This window comes from Pelodiscus sinensis, chromosome 18 (assembly GCF_049634645.1).
Source record: "Pelodiscus sinensis isolate JC-2024 chromosome 18, ASM4963464v1, whole genome shotgun sequence".
Lineage (NCBI taxonomy): Eukaryota > Metazoa > Chordata > Testudines > Trionychidae > Pelodiscus > Pelodiscus sinensis.
In genome coordinates, this window is record NC_134728.1 from 26589154 (window position 1) to 26612331 (window position 23178).

The 23178-nt window shown below is 44.9% G+C and overlaps 1 long non-coding RNA gene across 1 annotated transcript; it reads right to left on the reverse strand.

The window, feature by feature from the left end:
- Positions 1-352: 352 nt before the first annotated feature.
- Positions 353-22877, reverse strand: LOC142818862 (uncharacterized). Its single transcript, XR_012896559.1, has 3 exons — positions 22714-22877; positions 1554-1596; positions 353-552 (listed from the first exon to the last, which is right to left on the reverse strand). It is a non-coding gene; the product is annotated as an uncharacterized LOC142818862 (long non-coding RNA).
- Between the last annotated feature and the right edge of the window lie 301 nt (positions 22878-23178).

The following is a 23178-nucleotide window of genomic DNA, read 5'->3' on the forward strand; positions in this document are numbered from 1 at the left end:
TAGGCACAGACTTATTTGGGGACTGATCTCTGTATCCAAAGTCATGTCACTAGAGTTACATAGTTGTTTTTCCTATATTTATTTCATAAATAGCCTAGGCTTATCGATTAATCGTGTAAATGTCTACACTTGGACATCCCTACCCAAAACATTTGTACCCTTGACTAGAGATTGGATTTAAATAATGACATGAACATTTCACCTGGCTGTAAATAATTTTATGTTGCTTAGTAAAAAGGCTTCAGATTTTCATATTGCAATTATTTTTCTGGTACCATTAAGAAAGGATTCCCAGCTACATCCTTTGAAAACACTGGTCTTCTTCGTTTTCAAGATTTTTCCCCTTCACTAATCAATATGTTTAATAAATAATATTTCCATTGATTTCATTACTTATGATACACAGATCAATAGAAGGTTACTGCATGATAACTTCCCATTGATATTGCAGTCCTCCTTACTTAATAAATGTTGGGTTTTTGAAGAATGTTTGTGTTGTGGACTGGAACATGAGAAGGCCAGGAAAACAGACTTCCACTAGGAAACTCTGACCTAAACCAAAACCAAAAAACAAACACATATCATGCCAGCAGTGGTGCTTTCAATCATTTTCAGAATTGTGTTTTCATTCAAGTACTTCTCTTGTCTGCTTAGTTGTGAAAAATGGATCCCAGGCAACCAAAAATATCAGTAAAACCTTTAGTATTTACATGCAAACAAATGTAGTCAAGTGTTGTGATGATTCTGCCTCACCCTTGAAGAGCAATGGGAACAACTTGGGATATCTTCATTTCTCTATGCTAGGAAAATATGCACCAGTGTTACTAGAACAATACTGTGCATACTCCTAAGTTAGACATGGCACCACTGCAATTTACAGTATGGTAATTAATTGTGGTAGGTCAGACTTGGCTCTATCTTATTTCTGTGCATTGGGATTTGGTCCCACGTGGCTACATCAGGAAAGACTAATTCAGACAAGGGCCTATGAGCAAAACAAAACAGAAACAAAAAACAGATGCCAATTCTGCAGTGGGATCTTCCAGTACAGAGCCCTATTAATTTGCATGGGACAGAATTAATAGTGGGCCTTTATTTCTCAACTTGTGAGGATCATGGAAGAAGTGATACAAATAAAAGTAAGCATTCCATCTGGAACAACACTTCTAGGCATCCACCGGGTGTGATGACATACAACAGCTGTGGCTACTTTGAACACCTTTGGACAATTGTTTTCATTATGCCATTTTTGAAAAAAATAGCAGGAAAATGTTCATTAATTGACAACATCCTACAGTCTGGCAGTCACACACACACAGAGCCTGTGGTTGATCTTGGTAGACAGTTTTAATTATTAATGATTTTGTTTGTTAATGGCCAATGACAAAAGATAAACAATAATCCAGTACTGATTGCTTACTTCTGAGAGATTAGTAGGACTGTCTTCTCTTCCTGTCTCCAAGTTCAGATGTTAACATGACATCCTTGCAACCACAAGTGTTTAAGAACCCCTCAGAAACTAAGAAAATATACGTTTACGGTCAATTGGGTACCTTGCTTGAGAAGTACAACCTTAGCTTTGCAGTTCCTGGGTTTCTGAAAGACAAAGTTTCCTTTTTTAAAACAAGTTTATGATCTTGTAAAGTAATACACTAAAGTTACTGATATATCTTCCTACAACCTTAACTTTACTGTAATTCAATTTCTTTGGGGGAAGGGGATCCAAAATTAAACTGAGAAGGCACTAAAATGTACTGCAAACAGAATACTCCTTCACACAAAAGGTCAGGATGAACTAATGAGTCTTTTTCACCTCTAACTTTAAGAGTAAGAAATATTAACACTGTGGTGGAGGGGATGGAGCAAAAAAGAAAAGGGAAAAAGAAATAAGTAGTAAAGGAGGAGAGATTTAGAAACATTTCAATGCTTATCAACATATTATGTGCTCCACAAAATCAAAGCATATTGTTAGGATGGATTTGAAAAACTCATGTCAGCTGGAAAAGGCTTCTGGGAATACCATCTGACCATGCTTTCCTAAGGGAACTTGCTCGTGTACTACTGACTCTCTAACGGCCATGAATGTGAGCACATACATTTCAGTGACCTCCACTGTCCTTGTCAAGCCACATGTGATATTTATGCATGTGAGACACAAATCTGAAGCCCCTCTCGAGCTCACATTCATCATTAGCCCATCACATGCTGTCTAGACCATATATCTCCACCTGCATGCTTGCTAATCTTTGACTATTAAACAGGAATAAGACAGAAATTTTATTTCAAGGCCCTGTCACTCAACTATTTAGGTATACTTAGCGGTCAGCTCTTTTCTTATGATATCTGTGCATAACCTTCAAATAGGACCTGCTTCATTCACTTATTGCTACTGCTTTGTGACAGTGTTTGCAAGACAGATTCTCAGCTTGTATACGTCAGCATAGCTCTGAGGACTTCAGTGGAGCCATGCCAAAATTATACCAACTGAAAATCTCATCACACAGCTTCAAGGCGCTACACACACATTAATTAAGCCTCACAACCAACCTACAAGGTTTACCACATGCTGTGCCTCTCAGTGGGCCAAATGCTGACTTTCTTCGTTATGCTCAGCCCTTAGGCAAAGCCCCGCCGACATCAACAGGAGCTCACCCCAATGAACAACGGCATACGGTATAGGTATAAATGCTGCACCTCTCTGGATCTAAATGCAAGAGCTTCTAGTACAGCACAGGGCAACCAAGGCTAGTGAGCAGGCCGCATGAGTGGCCCTGCTTCATCTCCATAGGCTGCAAAACTGAAATCGGTCATGTGCACTAACCATAACCCCAAGAATAAGGTGAAATACATGAATATATGGCATGCTGAGTAGTTCAAAAGAAGTAGCAATGCTTTAATCATTCATATATTAAGAGATCTGGCATCAACTTGGAATAATAAACACACAAAAAACATTTACACTTACTTTACAATATAAATGCCTGCCCAGCCTCTTCCCTACCTCCTCTCCCAATGGTGTTCCATCCCTGCTCTTGCCCTGTCCTCCCAGCATTTTCAGAGATGCTGATTTGCGCTGCATCCCTGCTCTTCCCCTCCCTTTCAGAGCTTGAACACTGCAAAGCAGTTAAAGCTCTGGCAAGGAGGAGGAGGAGTGGGGATGGGGTGTGAATCGGCCGATTTATGGTGATCCCAAAGTCCTGGGAGGGAGGAGGAGAAGTAAGTGCAGGATGCCAAGTGTGCGAGAAGCATGGGGGAAGGGAGAAAAAGTGGTGCACAGGAATCCCCCAATGGGCCACTGATTGCTCACCACTTCTCTACTACTTGAGCTAAGAGAGCCAAGTCTGTCAGCTAAGACTGCAGCCGGCTCAGCTACCTTTGTCACAAGATGGGGACAGAGCACAATATAGAAACAGTTACATAGGGCCTCTAGATAGCAGCTAAGGTAACACCTGTTGATTTCACCAACGCAGAATTACCACTATTCATTCTTCCTCAACAGCAAAAATCAGCTCTACTGTGTGCTAGTTTCTTTCCATGCTTCAAATCATATTACGTGGCCTAAATCATTAGAAATTTTTCCCAAAGCAATGTCACAATTCAGACTGCTCATGTTGGAGAAAGTGCAAGTCTCATGAGAAAATCTAAAATGTAAAGTGGGAAGTGAAACGTGTACATTGCATGTGTACAAGCAAGCCCTGCCAAAAGATTGAGCTAAAGAATGAGCAGGAAGCAAGCTAGGATTCATAGATTTTTAGGTGACGATCTCCTACATAACACGTGCCATAGACTTTTGTCCCATAACTCTTGTATTAGGGCTGTCATTAATCACACTTCACGTATGCAATTTATGCAAAACAAATTAACTCGATTAAAAAAGCTGTGATTAATTGCAACAGTTGTAATAACACAGTTACACACAGAGGCTGCGTCTAGATTGCCATGATTTTCTGGAAATGCTTTTAACGGAAAAGTTTTCCGTTAAAAGCATTTTCAGAACAGAGCATCTAGATTGGTACGGATGCTTTTCCACAAAAGCACTTTTGGCGGAAAAGCATCCGGGCCAATCTAGACGCGCTTTTCCGCAAAAAAGCCCCGATCGCCATTTTTGCGATTGGGGCTTTTTTGCGGAAAACAAATCTGAGCTGTCTACACTGGCCCTTTTGCGCAAAAGCTTTGCACAAAAGGGACTTTTTCCTGAATGGGAGCAGAATAGTATTTCTGCAAGAAGCACTGATTTCTTACAGTAGGAAGTCAGTGCTTTTGCGGAAATTCAAGCGGCCAGTGTAGACAGCTGGCAGGTTTTTCTAGAAAAGTGGCTGATTTGACTGTCTTGACACAGCCTAAGGCTATTCTACACTATGGGTTTTTTGCGGAAGAGGATATGCAAATGGCGTGCTCATTTGCATATCTTCTTTGGATCCTTTTTGTGAAAGAGGTATTTGCAATAAAAAGCTCCATGTAGACAGAGTCATTTGTCAGGAAAACAACCTTTTTCACAAGATCCTGTAAACCTCATTTTTCGAGGAATAAGGGATCTTGCAAAAAAGGGTTTTTTTCCGACAAATGACCCCATCTACAGGGGGCTTTTTATCGCAAAAACCTCTTCCACAAAAAGGATCAGAAGAAGATATGCAAATGAGTGTCCCATTTGCATATCCTCTTCCACAAAAAACCTACAGTGTAGACATAGCCTAATAGAATACCTATTTACAGTTATTATTTATTATTATTTATTATTTTTGGAAGTTTTTCTACATTTCAAATATATTGACTTCAATTATAACACAGAATACAAAACGTATAGTGCTCACTTCGCAATATTATTTTGATTACACATGTGCACTGTAAAAAAGAAACAAAACATTTTTCAATTCATCTCATACAAGTATTGTAGTGCAATCTCTATCGTGAAAATGCAACTTATTAATGTACAACTTTTTTTTTAAAAAATTCATAACTGTACTCAAAACCAAAACAAAGTCCACTCAGTCCTACTTCTCATTCAGCCACTCACTAAGGGCATGTCTACACTACACTAGGAAATTATTTTGAAATAACTAACTTTGGGTATGTCTACACTACAGCACTAATTTGAACTAACTTAATTCGAATTAGTTAATTCGAAATAAGCTAATTCGAATTAGTGCATCTAGACCTAAAAACTAATTTCAATTAGCATTTTGCTAATTCAAAATATCATGTCCACACTGAGGCTGTGTCTTGACTACATGCCTCTGTCGTCAGAGGCATGTAGATTAGACAGATCATCAAAGGCAAATGAAGCCGCGATGGAGCCACGTAGATGAGGGTTGTAGGCAAAGGGAAATGAAGCCGCGATTTAAATAATCGCGGCTTCATTTTCATTTACATGGCTGCCGCGCTGAGCCGACAAACAGCTGATCAGCTGTTTGTCGGCTCGCCGCTAGTCTGGACATTCCCCCTGTCGACATCAAAGCCCTTTGTCAGCAGCCCCGTTATTCCTCGTGGAATGAGGTTTACCAGGGCTGCCAACAAAGGGCTTTGATGTCGACAGGGGGAACGTCCAGACTAGCGGCGAGCCGACAAACAGCTGATCAGCTGTTTGTCGGCTCAGCGCGGCAGCCATGTAAATGTAAATGAAGCCACGATCATTTGAATCGCGGCTTCATTTACCTTTGCTGAACAAACAAATCTACATGCCTTTGTCTACCTCGATTAAGGACAGCAAAGTAGACCTGTCTTGGAGTGCCCTCGGCCATCAGCCCGGCTGCACTTGCTGCAGGTTGCCATCCGGGGGGGTCAATCGGGAGGCTGTCAGGATCTAGGAGGCCATGCAGGAGAGCTTCCACCCCGAGGAGCCCACAGAGCTACCCCAGTCCTCCCCATCAGGGGCTCGTGCTCCATTCCTCCCTCACCTCCTTCCACTTACCCCTTCCTAGCCCCCCTTCCTGATGTAAAAATTAAGGACACATGTTCAAATATAGAAACTCTCTTTATTTAACAAAACTGGGGGGGGGTTAACCTCTGGGGAGACTGGGAAAAGGAGGTGGGAGAGGGGAAGAGAGAGGGTGGAAGAGGAGAGGGGGAAACCTTGGAGTAGGGAGCTGGGAGGGGGAAGCCAGGGGAAGAAGGAGGAGGGGAAGTATAAAACTATGGTACGCCATATCTTCAGTACTGTATACAGATGTGGTCTCCTCACCTAAAAAAACTGATTATGGCCTTGGAAAGGGTTCAGAAAAGGGCAACTACAATGATTATGGGTTTGGAACAGGTCCCATGTGAAGAGAGTCTAAAGAGACTGGGACTTCTCAGCTTAGAAAAGAGGAGACTGAGTGGGATATGATAGATGTCTATAAAAGCATGAGTGGTCTGGAGAGGGTGAATAAAGAAAAGTTCTTCATTAGTTCCCATAATAGAAGGACTAGAGGACACCAAATGAAATGAATGGACAACGGGTTTAAAACTAATAAGCGAAAGTTCTTCTTCACACAGCACATAGTCACCTGTGGAACTCCTTGCCACAGGAGGCTGTGAAGGCTAGAACTATAATAGAGTTTAAAGAGAAGTTAGATAAAGTAATGGAGGTTGGGTCCATGGACTGCTATTAGCCAGGGGGTAGGAGTGGTGTCCCTGGCCTCTGTTTGTGGAAGGCTGGAGATGGATGGCACGAGACAAATGGCTTGGTCATTGTCTTCGATCCATCCCCTCCAGGGTCCCTAGGGTTGGCTGCTGTTGGCAGACAGGCTACTGGGCTAGATGGACCTTTGGTCTGACCCAGAACGGCCGTTCTTATGTTCTTATGTCCTAAGCTCAGGGCTCAGGGTCGGGGATCTCACTGGACCAAATTGATTTTCATGCAAACCTGCTCCTGGGTTCGCATGTGGCCTTTGGTGGCCAGGCTGGCAGTTATCTTGCCCTAGACAGCCGGGTTCCTGTTCCTCGTGCGGAGGTCGTGGACGTTGGAGGCCTCCCCCCAAACCTCGATGAGGTCCACAATCTCCGCACTAGACCAGGTGGGCGCCCGCCTCTTATGGCCCCGAGCAGGCTCCTGGGAGCTGCCAGCCTGGTCCTGGGAAGAGGCGGAGGGCTGGGTGGCAGCGGGTGGCTGGCTCGTGCTGTGCCTCATGGCGCAGTTCATTCAGAATGCCCACATGCTGCTCCAATAGGACATGAACCTGCTTGGACCACAGGCCCTGATTACTCAGATCACTCACATCCTGGTGCTCCTGCTGCTGCGTATGTTCCTCAGTCCCCAGGACACCGCAGAACGCCACTTCTGGTGGTGGGAGACCAGTTCGAACTGGTGGGACCACATTGTCCTGCAGGTGTAGGACAACCAGGAGTGGCTGCAGAACTTCTGCATGCAGAAGGCCACCTTCCTTGAGATCTGTGAGTAGCTCACCCTTGCTCTCAGGCAACAAGACACCCGACTGAGACCCACCATGTGCATGACAAACCCGACTGAGACCCAAAAGTGCATGACAAACACGCTCTGGAAACTCACCATGCTGGACAGATACCAGTGCATCAGAAACCAGTTTGGCGTGGGGAAATCCACAGTCAGGGATGTGCTCATCAAAATAGCGAAGGCCGTCAACCAGGTGCTGCTACAGAGGGTCATCACTTTGGGGGATGTGGACAGCATCATGGACGGCTTTGCCGCAATGGGCTTCCCCACCTGCAGGGAGGTCATACACAATACACACATCCCCATCCTGGCCCCCGACCACCATGCCTCAGACTACATAAACAGGAAGGGGGACTTCTCCATGGTGCTGCAGGCCCTTGTGGATCACAAGGGATGCTTCACTGATATCAGCATTAGATGGTTGGGGAAGGCACATGACGCTCACATCTTCTGCAACTCCTGCCGGCTCTGAAAGATGCATGATGGCACTTTTTTTCCCCTGAATCTGATGGTGCAGTTGGGGAGTTGGACATGCCCATAGTGATCTTGGGTAATGCAGCCTACCCCTTACTCCTCTGGCCCATGAAGCCCTACATGGGCAGCCTGGCCCCAGCAAGAAGCACTTCAACGCCAGTCTGAGCAGATGCCACATGGGGGTAGAGTGTGCATTGAGCCATTTAAATGGGAGGTTCAGGAGTCTCCTCACCCAGCCGGACCTCAGCAAGAGCAATATCCCCTTTATGATGTCAGCCTTGTGTGTGCTCCACAACCTGTGTGAGAGCAGGGGGAGACTTTTCAGCCAGGGTGGGGGGCAGAGGCTGAACAGGCATTCAAGCAGCTGACATCACCGCCATCAGGAGAGCACGTCAAGGAGCTGTGCTGATCAGGGAGGGCTTAAGGGAGGGTTTCATCCAAGGCCAGATGTGAGACTCACCCCGTGACTCTCCACAAGGAGCCCCTGCATTCCATGCATGTGCCTTTCCTCCCCCACCCCTATCTCCCCCTGCCCTCCCTTCCCTCTCTCCTCCCCTGAAATAATAAAGCCTTTTCTGAAACAAAAGGACTGTTTATTGGGGGGGTATACAACAGGGGAGGGACTGGGGAAAGAACCTGGAATGGGGGAGGGGAGGGAGAAGGAGTGGAGAGGGAGGCTCAGGGATGGGGCTAGGACTGGCGCCTGCCTCTGGTTGGCCAGGAGGCTTCAGCTGCCTGAGAGGTGCCAGCACCACATATTCAGGGGCCCTGGTGGCCTTGGGGAGGATTAGAAGGGGAAGCCATGGGTGAGGAGGTGGTTGGTGCCCCACTCCATGCACAAGGCCATGCTCTCCATCACTGAGGTCAGGGAGGAGCACATGGCCTTGTGCTGGCATGCTAGCTGGTCCCAGGCTACCTTCCTCTGATCCTGGTCAGTGGCCTGCTCCTGACACTCCTCCTCAAGCCCCCGGATGAGGGACTGCTGGCAGGCCATCTGCTCCAGCATCAGGTCCTCACAGATTCTTTTCCACCTGTGGATCCCAGGGAGCTGTGCAGATGGTGTAGAGGTGAGAGACGTGCCAAGCTCATAGCTGGCCCAGCTGTGAAGATAAGCTACAAGGGCAGTCATCCTAGGAGACTCTGTGTATGAAGCCTAGCCCTAATCTCTGAGCCAACATCGAAGGTCATGCTTCAGATGATGGCAATGTGCTTTGAGCAAGGCCATATGTTACCTAACCAGCAGGCACTTTCCTTCCAGGGCACAGACATCCTAGGGGAGCATGGCTACACCCAAGTCCAGGAGACAAGCAAGCATGGGAATGTGCTGACCAGGCCAGGAGCCTGCAGGCAGGACGGGGGGGGGGGGGGGGGGATGAGGCAGCTCAGCTTCCTTCTGTGCCCCATACATGCCAGGCCTGGCACTGGCAGAAAGAGAGCTTCTATCCCTGCCCGCTGGGGGCTGGATGTTGGGGGAGGTGTATGTGAGCAGCAGACATTGCTTCCCAGGGACAGTGCTACTGGGTTCCTGTCCACTTCCTCCCCCCGACAGATTCCCATGCATGGGATCAGCCCCCTCCGTACTGCCACACTTGACCAGGAGCGAATGCTGTCTGAGCGTGGGCATGACCTTGTGCTGTGTGCGGTTCCACTGCTGTGTGGTTCCATGACCCCAGACTCCTTGGTAGTGGCTTGTCATGGGAAGGTGTCCCACCACAGAGGCCAGAGTAAGGCAGGCCTCTCCAGGAACTTGTGAGATGGACTGAGAGGATCCTATGTGAGAGCATCATGGTGCTGAGTGCTCCAGACTGGCACTCCATGTGCACCCACATGCACAGGCTGTTGTGCGGCCCCCAGGCCAAGTGAGGAGCATGCAGCACCTCGCAGTCCATTGTCTGCTGCCGCATGTATATAAGGAAAGTTACAGAACTCACCTGAAGTGCCTTCTCCGGGTTCGTCCGAAGGTTTGTAGACATCCTGGGAGGGGAGGGACTGACTCCAGGGTGAGGAGCATGTCCTGGATGGTGGGCATGGTCACTTGGCTGGCCTTCTCCTCCTCTTCCTCCTTGTCTGCAACCTTGCCCTTCTGGAGACTGATGCCAGACATGTCCCTCCTGGACTCCATAATGACAGGGTGACAGAAGACCAGCTCCCCTCCCAGGATGGCATCTAAGTGCTTGAAGTAGTGGCCAGTGTGTAGTGCTGCCCCAGAGTGACCACTCTGCTCCTTGACCCTTAGTAGGCCTTCTGGAGCAACTTGACCTTCAACCAGACCTGGTCCAGGGTCTGGTTGTGGCCTTTGCTGGCCATACACATCCACATTTCACTTTCTGGTGCAAAGATCGTGGAGGTAGGAGGTCCACGATGAGGTCCAGGATCTCCTCACCAGTCCAGGCTGGAGCTCTCCAGCATTGGGGTCACTCATGGCTCCTTCAGATGCTGCCATTTGGCACAGAGCTGGCCATGTGTGAGAAGCCCTGCTGCCTGCAGTTTTAAGCTCTACAGGAGAAGGAGAGCAGTGGAGCTGGCAGGAGTAGCCACAGTACTGTGAGAAGGCTCTGGAGGCCAATTATTTCGAATTAGCAGCACTGGAGCATCCACACTAGCAATAACAATTTAGAAATTAGCGTTATTCCCTGAGGAAAGCAGGAGTACAGATTTTGAAATAACTAGCCCGTTATTTTGAAATTACAGGTAGTGCGGACGCTCCACTTATTAATTCGACATAAGGGGGGCTATTTTGAAATAACTCCCTAGTGCAGACCAGGGCTAAGACAAAATGTTTATTTGCATTTATAGGAGGTAATGCTGCCTGCTTATTTACAACATCATCTGAAATGAAAACAGGCATTTTCATGTCATTGTTAGAACCAGCTTTGCAAGGTATTTATGAGCCAGATATGTGAAACACTCATATAGCCCTTCATGCTTTGACTTGTAGGCTTTAGGGTTTTACACTATTTTGTTTGAATGCAGTTCTGTAAAAAAAATCCACATTTGTTAAATTGCACTTTCCTGTTGAAGAGATTGTACTGCAATGTACTAGCATGAGGTGAACTGAAAAACACCCTTCCTTTTACTTTTTACAGTGCAAATATTTGTAATGAAAAATAATATAAAGTGAACACTGTAGACTTGTGTTGAGATCAATTTATCAAAATATGAGACCATCCAAAATAATAATGAATTCAAGTTGGTATTTATTCTTGTTTAACAGTGCAATTAAAACTGTGATTAATAACAACTTTTTTAATCTCACAATTAATTGTGATTATTTTTTAAAAATCGTTTGACAGCTGAATCTTGTATCAAACCCAACTGTGTGAATGAAGTACAGGACATCTAGCAGCACCATTCCCACTGCACCCAACTATCCAGCATTTGAAGAAAGAACACGAGCACTAGTCATGCTAACCCTGGATATGTCTACACTGCCACCCTAGTTCGAACTAGGGTGGTTAATGTAGGCAACCGACGTTGCAAATGAAGCCCGGGATTTGAATTTCCCGGGCTTCATTTGCATCTTGCTGGGCGCCGCCATTTTTAAATCCCCGCTAGTTCGGACTCCGTGCCCACGGTTACACATGGCACGGAGTAGGTAGTTCGGATTAGGCTTCCTACACCTTGTTCCACGAGGAGTAACAGTAGTTCAGAATAGGAAGCCTAATCCGAACTACCTAGTTCGTGCCGCGTGTAGCCGCGGGCACGGAGTCCGAACTAGCGGGAATTTAAAAATGGCGGCGCCCGACAAGATGCAAATGAAGCCCGGGAAATTCAAATCCCGGGCTTCATTTGCAACTTCGGTTGCCTACATTAACCACCCTAGTTCGAACTAGCGGGGTAGTGTAGACATACCCCCTGTGAGTTCATATTGTCCTCCCCTACATCACAGATTGCCACTGCGCTTTGTACTTGTGCAAGAGATTCAAGAAGGGTGTGGAAGATTATAGACACACTCTCCTTCACTAGCACACCCATAGCAAGCTGCCTGGAATACTTTAAAGACAGATATCTTTTGGTGCTTTAAAATGCAACACACTTGTCAAGGAGCATCTTTCTGAGCCCCTGATCACAGGGGCTGGGAACAAGTGCCAAGTGAAAATCCTATTTACTTCTACACTGATATTATGCAACCAAGTATGAGTCACCCACTGGTGAGTGGGCTCCCATGCCCCAGTGTGCATAATAGATGTGAATTGTTACAACCCTTTTTCCTCTCTGCAAAGCCTTGTCTCTATAGCTACCAGTGCTCCTAGATCTGGAGGTTCAACCATCCCTGGTGCATCACCAAAACAGAGGAAAATCATACATGCAGATCAGGAGTGACCCCAAAGCCTGATGCTCTATATCAACTAGACTTTCAGCTTTCAAAACAGCTGCCACCCTTTATCTGCATGAGCACAAATACCCAACCACATTAACAAACAGCCCCTCAAGGATGCAACTGTTGAGAGTTACAAAATAAACTCCCATGCAGCTCCAAGACTCCGCTGTGCCACATCCCGTCTGAAGGTTTCCGGCTGTGGGTTGGAGTACATAATAGGCCTGATTTATAGTTATCAGCATGGGACCTGATTCGAAAGCTCAATCACCGTGACTTCCCACAGTGGGGTTCACATGCTGTAACGGGTCTCGAAATTGGAGAAGAATTTACCTCCTGCTGCCAAACATTACATAACAATCAACAGAAAACAAGCGGAGAACAGTGGGGGGTCATCATTAGCCTGCACAGTCATGTTAATGAAGATGGTGCACACACTCATCTGTCTGGATTTATTATGGAGCTTGCCAGACTGTAGGATTATGTGGATACAAGAGACTGGAAAGACAACATACGTGCAGATGGCTTCAAAATCCAAACTAAACAGCTAGACTTTCCAAGTTAATTCCACAATACATTGCTGGAGAGATCCAAGCCAATGGATCCAAGCTTGTGGGTCACTCAAAGAAAGAAAATGAATGGGCCTGTTAAGGTGGGTAGAGCCTCAATTACTGAGGCCACCTCTGTCGGTGGTGCACACCTTCATCAGGAGGGCTTCCATTGCCTGAGCAGGGGCAATTGTGGGGAACCAAGAGCCAGGGCCCTCAGCTCCATTGCAGCACCCGTCGGGGAGCCCAGCTGCCCTCTGGGGCTTTTCACTTCCCTGCTCCCTTCTCGCTTCCAGTGGGGAGATCAGCACCTGGGGTGGGGGCTGGGCTTTCAGCAGGGAGCTGCATGTGGAGCTGAGAGCTCAAGCTCTCCACCCCATTGGTGGAAATGCTCCTGGTGAAGACACGCATCACCCACAGAAAGGTAGAGTGGACACACAGTGGCTATGTGTCAGCCTTATGTAGATTGACTTAAGACCGTAGTGTAGACATGCCCTTGCTTTTGTGCATACTGTGTCTTTACCATCTAGGTTGACTTAAAGTTCTAGCATAGACATGCCCAAGACACTTACACCTCAAGACTTAGAAGGGAAAATATAACATCTTTTAACACAAAGGGGTCAAGAAGCAGAGAAAGTAAGTGACTTGCTGAAGGTCAAACAGCAACTCAGTGACAGAGTAAAGACCATAAACCTAGAACTTCTGACTCACTGTCCCTTGCTCTAATCATTAGAAACATTTTCTTCTTCCATCCTAGCCAGCTAGTTATTGAGTTTTGCTCTTGGGGGGTGAAAGTGGTGAGTTCATTCTAAAGCTCCAGCAATGCACAAGGTTAAGAAAGGGTCAAGACACTTTAAGATCATCCAACTTGATTTACCATGGACTAGGTCAATCCATTTCTCTTACTCTGATGTCCCCTAAATGCAGAGCATCTCTAATGGCCTAAGACTCTTCTCCTTAATGTTTCAGATATTCTTTGAAGATCACTAAGTTATGGCTCCATCTCGTATTATTTCTTTTAACCAAATTAAAAGTGACAGTTTTAAACAATCATCATGTTATAATCAAATCATCTGGAATGTCATTAGGTTTGTAGATTGTCACTTTTGTTTTCTGATTAATGCCATGGCTCCCATTAGAAACATTGCCTCCACCTTCACCAACCATAAACGGCAAGCTCATTAGCCCATCTGAGATGGACTGTTTTTGTCTCTGGGCTTGTAATAAATCAGAAGAAAAGTCTCTTAATATTTTCTCTCTCTCTTTCTTTAATTCTAATGCCTCTATTTTCCCTCCAAGAATTGCTAAATTGAACTGGGAACATTTGCAATATATGATCATCTCATATTTTAAATGAATAGTCCTCTACAGCATTCAGTATTAGATTGATCTGTTTGGACTGGGGATGGCAATTTGTCCATTACCAGGACAAGACAGGTCAAGTGAGGCCCACCACTAAGGATCCTCTTGTTTACAGCTTTATTCTTCTCTTGCAAACCCTCCAACACGCAGCAAGATCTCTGGCTAATCAGTTTGAGACACTGATGAATGTGTCTGTTTGAAATGAACAGGACATATCAAGAAATAAGTTGGTTAGGAGAATATTAAGTAATATTTTTAAAAGTGTTTTTAATTTATGCCGCTAAGCCAAGGTCTTCAAAAATGATTTTTTAGACCATACATTACACATATTAAAGGGGGCAGATCTTTTTGGTGGAGGGAGTGCTCAGTAATTTCTAAAATTCAGTCTCCTTTAACGTGCACTTCCAGAGGAGCAGCCAAAAACTCAGACACTATAAAAAAATCACTATTTATTTTTTGAAAATCTTTACCTTAGCTAAAAACTTAGGAAACAATTAATCAGTAAGATATTGTTCCTGATTCTGTCCCTCAGTAAAGATAAATTGATTCTCCCCCTACCCTGTGTGGCAATAGAGAGACAGCACATTACAGCCAGAGACCCAGGTGTAAAATTGGCACAGCTCCATTGATGTCAATTTAGACATGCAGAAATCTGCTGCTCTGTGTCTGTTTTCTTGACTTTCTGAGAGCTCACTAGAAATGTCCACAGATATTTTTTGTCAGAATATTACTCACTATAGATCAGCTACAGAATTGCCCGTGAGTTTTTTGTTTTGCCCTGGATATTTAAAAAAAGTATAAAAGATGTCCACAGTAGTGCAAATGTTTTGCTAAATTGTGATTTTGAAACAAAAAGCAAAGAAATACATCTCTCCAAGGACACAACAATTGATGGTTATTAATCTTTTGTGGAGGTTTGATTCAGATATTCATGTTTGCTTGCTCGCCATTCTATTTCAGAAGTAACTCAAGAGTTACAAGGAGCAGCACAAGATTTGTCTCTTCTTTCCCCTCCCTCAACCCCTCTTCCTTCCCCCCCCCCCCTTCCCCTCAAACATGAGAAGCCTAAGGAGGACGTTAAGACCTCCAACCCTGCAAGAGGATGTACCAACTGTGGACGCTTATGGCCTCAGAGAAACCCACTGAAGTCAACAGCAAACTGCAGAAGTGTCAGGGTTTGCCCCCGCAATTCCCATTGCAGGATCTATCTCCCCTACCTGAGACAAAAAGAACTTCTGAAAACATTTATTTAGTTGCATTTTACTTTTTGTGGCTATTAACGTGATGTCTTACATCTCCCAAAAGCATGCTGGGCACCTCACAACACGAAATGATATGAAACCTTTCTTAAGGAGCTTCCAGACCAAGAATGGACAGGACATAACAACAAGACCTGAGAGGAGTATACAGCCTGGTAACTCAGCAAAACTAGAGCACAGCATAGAGAGGGAAAGGGTTCTCCCCTTCTCTTTCTCTCTCTCTTTCTCTTTATTTTAATCATTTGCACTAAGGTAGCACCTAGAGGCCAACCAAGAATGTGACCCCTCCTGCTGAGCACTGTACCAAACAGTTGCGGAGGAAGCTGACATTATTAAGAGTTGATATAAAGAGCAGCAGAAAGGAAGCCTTTTGCACTGCACCAGAAATCTTATTGGTCCTATAATACATTGGAACTCTGCTACATGCTCTTGAGTGACATCTACTGGCATCCGGTCTGCTTGCTGCCTACTTACCTGTACATACAGCTAATGCTCCTGTAGCAGATTGTAGTAGTATCTTGAATGAGGAAAAGACAGGTAGGCCACTCAAACAAGGCACTCGCTATTTAGAAATGGCACAGAAGCTTCTGCTTAGCAATAAATGACAAAATTGGTAGGGAAAAAATGTTCCAGCTCATGCCAAGGTCCCTAGGCCTCATTGAACACTGACAAACACATTGGTAGAAACCAGTCTGACTCACCTGTAGGTGAGTTTTCTTAAAATAGATGTTAAGTTTATAAGAATGTGCTTAGCATTTAGGAAATGCTTGTAGGATGCAGCCAGTATTAATCCTACCTAGAAAACATTTGTACCCCATGTTATCAGGATATATTAAGCATTGATACTGTAATCCTCTGTGATCACATTAGTCAACAAACAGGAAAGGAACGTTAGTGTAGAAATTCTGGCTTCCTACGAATCTGGCTAGGTCCAATCAAGAGGGCCCATTGGAAGCCAAAGAGCCACTATGAAATGTTAAAGAACAAATACATTGTTTGTTGCTCCTCTGCCAGTATGAAGGGGAGACCTCAGGTGGATATCCCATCAGCTTGAACTCCAGGGGAAGGAACTAAAAACCCTCGTCAAAAAGAAATTGTTCTCTCTGAACTGCTTGAACTTCGAGGCTATGTCTACACTGCAGGGTTTTTCCGCAAGAAGCTTTTCGCGGAAGAGATCTTCCACGAAAACTTGTTGCGCAAAAGCGCATCCACCCCTCAAAAGCACATCGCAATAGCAAAGTGATTTTGCACAAAAGAGCATCCACACTGCATGGACACTCTTGATCAAGAAAGTGCCTGTGCTTTTGCACCTGTGCTTTTTCTGATAGGCTCTTTTTGAGCAAGAAACCCCTGTTGAGCGTCCACACATACTTTTTTGCCCAAGAACTCTTGCACAAAAAGGAGTTATTCCTTGTAGAAAGAGGAAACCTACACCGCAAAAAGCCCTCTGTTCTGCCATTTTACTGTAAGTTTTCTTGCACAAAAACATGCTGCGGTGTGGATGCTCTGTGGGTTTTTGCGCAAAAACCCTGTAGTGTAGACATAGCCCAAGGGGCAATGTTTCCTGAGCAAAAGCAAGAGAACCCCAGTTATTGGCCTAGGCTAGCTCTAAAGGACTTTTAGAGCTTGTTTATTACAGCAGCTTCTATTGGAACCTTAGCCTAACCCTTCTGTAAACATTTCTTTTTCCTACTTAATAAATCTTTAGTTAGTGTATTTTAGGATTGGCTATAAGTGGTGTCTTTGGTATGAGATCTGAGGCACTGTTAACCTGGGTTAAGTGATTGGTCCTTTGGTGCTGGGAGTCACCTGAGTATTATGATTTCTGGTGTAAAGGACCATCTATCACATAAGTGAGCTTGTCTAGGTGGCAAGACAGATCGGAGTACCCAAGTGGACTGTCTGTGACCCCATACTAAGGCTGCCATAGTGCTTGGAGTTCACAGCTGATATTTGGTTGGTGAAACCTAAGTATAGAACACACAACCTATTGGGGTTTGTAACATTCTGCCCTGGGATTGGTACTCACATTTGCAAGCTACTGTAGACAGCTTGACAGTCCTGATTCTGCTCATTCCTTTTCTGTACGCTTCCTGCTACCCCACATCCAGCTATGGCTTTTATGAAGGAACCAGTAAAATCAATGTTTTCCTTGGTTCCCATTGGTCCTTGTGAACTCCAGGCAGATAAAGCCTTACCTAAATCGACCCAAACTATCTCTCTACCAGATTGAAAGAAAAATAAGAGCCTTTCCACCCTTATTTAAAAGAAGGGCTGTTAGGGTCTGACCCAACATAAAAAATAAATAATCGATGAATCTCTGCTAATAAAAGGTCAGAGGAGTGAAATTTACACTGGATGCAAGTATACTCCTGGAGTCTTTCTGTTCTTTTGGCATGCTGCCCTGGCATGATTTACACTGAGATAACATGATGGAGCCTCCACCACTGAAAGGAATTAAATAAAAATGCAATACAGGAGTAAAAATCAATCCGCTTACAGTTTTGCTTAATAAAAATTCATGAAGGATGGGTGGGCAGGCCCATAAGAAACACACCAGTTCAATGAGGGGGCTCTATCAAGCCTGCAACTATTAGAGAGTAGCAGCTGGATTGGATTATTGAACATTAGCATGAGTTAGCTGCGTGGCAGCATGTTCAATATGCCTCAGTTCCCCCATCATTCCAAACTCTGTCAGTGCTCCTAGTTAACAGTGCATCTATCACCTGAAATAATGGCAAACAAAAGCACAGGAGATGGGGCTGTGACCTCGAATGAGAAGCTGATCCATGAAGATTCTCCAACAAGATCCTCCCCCTCTTTAGGAAGCTGGAAAGGTTCAGTACAGCAAATGCAGCCTTTGAAATCAATGGAGTTGCATCTGCTTAGCTCAAAGCTGAATTTGGTCGAATGTGGTAATATTTGCTGTTGTGAGTCCTTCTCCCCTTTGGACATTTTTCTTTATCTTTAAAATGAATTCGTACCCATTTTCCTAATTACAGACTGAAGCTTGAGTGCACAGCCTAACAAAGATTCCCCCTTCCCAACCTGACTCCAGCCCCACAGCTATGGTATATCTACTATAGCTACTCTATCCCAGTGAGAATTCTGGTCATGGAGTGGCTACAAAACTCATCCCAGCATCTTATTCTGATTGTCATGCCTGATCCCACAGGTTGCATCCATCTTGCAAAACTATCTAGATTTTCACTAAAGAAAGAAGATGTTCCACCTATTCATGCCTAGATTAAGTAAATTCGTCCCCCACATGATTGTTTCCTTTTTGGTTTTACTTTCCCCAAATATTTATCCAAATATTTATCCTATAGAATTCAACTAGTAAATGTTTGTTGAAAGGGGATTTCAGTGTTGCATGAACAAGATTTTACAAAACTAAGTTTTAAAACCCCAGGTGTAAATATTCACATTGGAGGTGTTAATATAATGTACAGGCCAAGTGTACCATGTCACCCTCTCGTGGCTGGTATACAAAAGGGTGTGAGAGTCTGCTAAGAGTTCCTTCTCCAGCTCAAGATACACATGCTTTTGGTGCTGAAACACTCAGGTTCTCTACTGGCTGAAGACCAGGGTGGGTGGGGAAAGGAACAATTACATTTGCATACCCAGCCAATAAGGGAAAAGAAACATTAGCATGCAAGTATTTTGACCAATCAGAAGTATCTGATACTGCTCATACCAAAAATAGTGAACACTTGATTGTGTGTGAGAAATCCAGAGCCAATAAATAAAAAATGATTGATTGTTTAACAGAAATTTGATGCAATTGCTCTCCATGTCTGTGGACACGCTGTGCACAGAGAATAGTTTACAGCGGTAGATGCATTTTGCTTTAGCGCTCACCTTTTCAGGAAAGTTCTCGCAGCAGTTTGAATGAAAACAGAGTCAGTCCTGGACACCAACCTCCTGTCCTGCTCAGATCACCCGAGCATCTGGGTTTCTTAGTGTGTCAGTGGCATTCCACAAAGTGACCATTCCTGGGAATGGTCAGTTCCCTGTGGCGAGTGACCATTATGTTCAGAAGCATAGAAAGATATACGTCCTATATCACCAAGGCAGCTCAGTTTTCAGGCCCCTCAGAGGTTTTTCAGCCTCTCTTGGTGCTCTTTGCTTCAAGTCCTTATCACCCAGAAATCAGACTCGGGGCAGTAATGTTACTACCACCTCCTAAATGCTACTACCACCTTATACTACCACCTCCTAAACAGGCCCTGCACTTCTTTAAGAGACGCACCAGACAAAGCAAAACTGCCCTGGCAGTGATTTCCTGGTAGGTTTTTCTTGGCTGTTCCACTACGTTGACTGCAAGGACAATAACCTCTAGCTTGTTTAACAACTTGCACAGCAGGGACAATTACACTCCTTTTAATTGGCTCATGGGGTTTAATCATCTCCTGGGACACAGCTTCCAGCATTTCTCATTAACTGCCAGCACGCATTCCCTCGTTCTGAGGAGGACAGAGTACGCTACGCAGAATGATACATCAAAGGAAGGTCTCTGTCTTTCAGAAATTACGGATTAACAACACTGGTGCAGGGCAGGGCTGTCTCTTATCCACACCCTCCTCTTCCCCAAGACAGAGATGGCCTCCTATACACAACATGCAACAAACCTATTGCTCCTGCCCTTTGCGTTCTACCACCAGCTCCACTGAGACCCACTTTGATTGCATGGTCCACACCAATCTCAGCAAAATGATTGCAACTGGAAAGGGGAAAGATCTGATTGGGAAACTGATGGGAGGAAGACAATCGACAGCCTTTTTATCAGCTCTCCAAGCCATTCTAGACCTAATGTCATGCTTACCCATTTGGCCATGGGGAGCATCTTTCACTCTATCGTATCATCACAGCCTCAGGCCACCTGGATGTTTACCTAGATGTTCCCAGACCAGGCCCACTGATGGGGGGAGGCAAAGGGGACAATTGCTCTGCACACGGGGAAGGGGGACAATTGATCCAGAGTCCTGCAAGTCAAAAGGGCTTGGGGCTCATGGCCACTACTACTGTGGCAGTGATGGCGCCCGGAGTCCTGGGCCCTTTGGCTCCCCCAACTACATATGAAAACACTGTGGTGAGCCCTGGCTGAAGTAGAAGGAAAGGTTTTGGCCAGTGAAACACACAGTATGACCCAGAGAGTAGAGCACTCCATAGCACTGAGAGAACAAGAAAAAGGATGCGACATCGTGAGGACAGAAAAGGGACAGGGCCAAGGGCCACATGAGCACTGAAGCAGCAGGAGGGAGGTGGCCAGTGAGAAGCTGACTTTGGAAAGACCAGGCATGGGAGTAAAAACTGGACAAGAGCCTGTACAGAGGATGCAGGAGGATCACAGCACAGCAGCCTGCCACACAGGAGGCATGGGAGCAGCTATGCATGCAGAGCAAGATGACAATGGCAAGGAGCCCCCCCCCCCCCAGTTATATTTATATCTCAGCCCTTGCCATGGCATTTATTCTCCCATAGGTTGTCCCCATAGTACATTGAGTGAGCTCTGGGGTTACATGGTAGTCAGAGTGACTTGTCATTTTTGCTCCTCTCAGCTCCTTGACAACGGAGGTTGGAAATAACCTGGGAGAATGAAGTTACAGTAACCACGTTACACAGCCCACCCTTGACTTCCTGCAAACTTTAGGAGTTTTGCTGACACCTCAAAAATAGTATCAGGCTCCCAAGCAAAGCCTCAGAGCTATGCGCAGGGGGGTACCAAAGGAGAGAAGAACTTGCATGAACTCTGCTCCATACAGGATCACTTCCTCTGCACTGTGCCTTATGGGACCCCTCAACGGGACCAACACATTCACACTCAATCTCTCTTACGCAAGTTTTACAACACTGTGTAACCCCATTGAATTTGTTATTCCTGACTTACAGATGCAAACAAACTGCAGACCCCAAAACATATGTGTGTAATTAGAGTCAGTTGGGGAAAAACATATTTAAATGAAAAGTTTCTCGAGAAATGTTAGTTTCATACCAACGCCCATATAATTTATTGTTTAATGAAAATTTTGGTTGGAGGATGGAGTGTGTAAAAGAAGGGGATAAAAAGGAGAGAGAAAGTGGGGGTGGGGCAGCGTAGCACCAAAATGAGATGGGAAAATTTTAGAAATTCTCAAGAAAATGAAAAATTCAGCTAAAATGAACAGTGAAAGTATTCATTTGGAACAAAAAGTCATTTTTTTCATGGGGAAAAAAACTGCATTAAATTCTTTCCAGCAGCTCTAATCATAATGCCTAAGACATACATGGATCACATAACTTTTTCATGCTCATAGACAGGTGAGTACACATAAAGCGTTATGACCTAATCACCCACAAGATGACTGGCAAAAAACAAGCACAATGGTTGTAATAGAGAGATATGTAGCTTTGCAATTGATATGATGTTTTCTCTATACTCTACCTTTACATTTTCATTACAGCCTGTCTGCAAAGGCAGCTGGCATTTTGCAAGGCGTAACAGACGCAGTATGTTACAAAGGAGGAGCACACTGCACTCAGAGTGAAATCCTGGTCCCACTCAAGTTAGAAGCAATTATGTCACTAACTTCAATGGAGCAAAATTCAGGCCACTTTGGAGTCTCCTTGTTTTGTTGTTTCCCTTGTTAATTTCAATGAAGAAGTCGCTGAGATTGAAGCTACAAGCTGCTCTGGTGTACAAAAAATATCAGTATGTAATTTGAATTGTAAGACACATTTTGACTTGGGGGGAGAGAGGAGCATACTGAGGGTTAGAGGAGCAATGAAAAAAGGGGTGGGAATCTCTGCTCCTTCCCCAGCAGTCTGAGCTAGCAGCTGGTCACATGAGTACAAATCAAAGACACAATACACTGGATGCAGAGAACAGAAAAAGAAGTCTGACATGCAGTAAAGGAACAAGATTGTGTGTTAAACTTATACTGGCAAGACCAAGAGATCCAAGGAGTTTTCTATTACTCCTCAGCTACGCTCGGCAGGTTTGTTTGATTTTCCCGTCAGGATCCTGCCGTTAAGTTCTCTTTACTGGGTGGAGGGAAGCATGGTGTTAAGAAAGGGCCTGAGAAGCAAGAATCTGTCAAACAGTTGTTTTATTTCCTACAGTGCTGGCTGACTGACCAAAATCCTATACAAAAATCAAATTCGGGGGGAAAAAAACCCTGAACATGTCAAGGCTTTTGGAACAAATAGCACAATACATTTTTCCTGTAGCTATAGGCATGTATTTCTTTCTATTCTTTATTTATTTAGTTAAACCCCCGTAACACACCATTTCCCCCTATGGACTGCAAAGGTTCAAAGGGTTTGAGAGCACCAATAAATCACAACCATATAAACGTCCTGTAGAGAAGTTTGATTCTTATTTACCCGGGGTCTTTGGGCCAGTGCTCAGTCTGTGTTGCAGGAAGCAGATTTACTTCTCCCAAGATGCCCTCAATTCACAGAGTGCTCATCTTTCAAGCTGCACCTCTCCAGCCCTCTGCTGCTTAAATGGAGCCCACATTTCTAATCACACGATTTCATCATGTGCTTTACCCTCTCCACCCTCCCCCCCACCCCCCTTCTAGATACTAATCTGCACTAGTTTGCACTTAGAAATAGCTTGGGAGGAGAGTGGCTGAGAGTCAAAGTGAGCATGTGCCAGTCACTGCCATATTCACAGGGGATTTCCAGATCCAAAGAGCTTTCTCCTTAAGCCACCGCTAGTTTTAACCATAGGCTAAGTGAACAGGTGTGCACAAGCACATACCTGCACAGGGCATGTGCATGACAGAAAGAAAGGGGAAGATTTTTTATTAATGGGAGGGAGGAGAGGAGACTTTTTACCACATA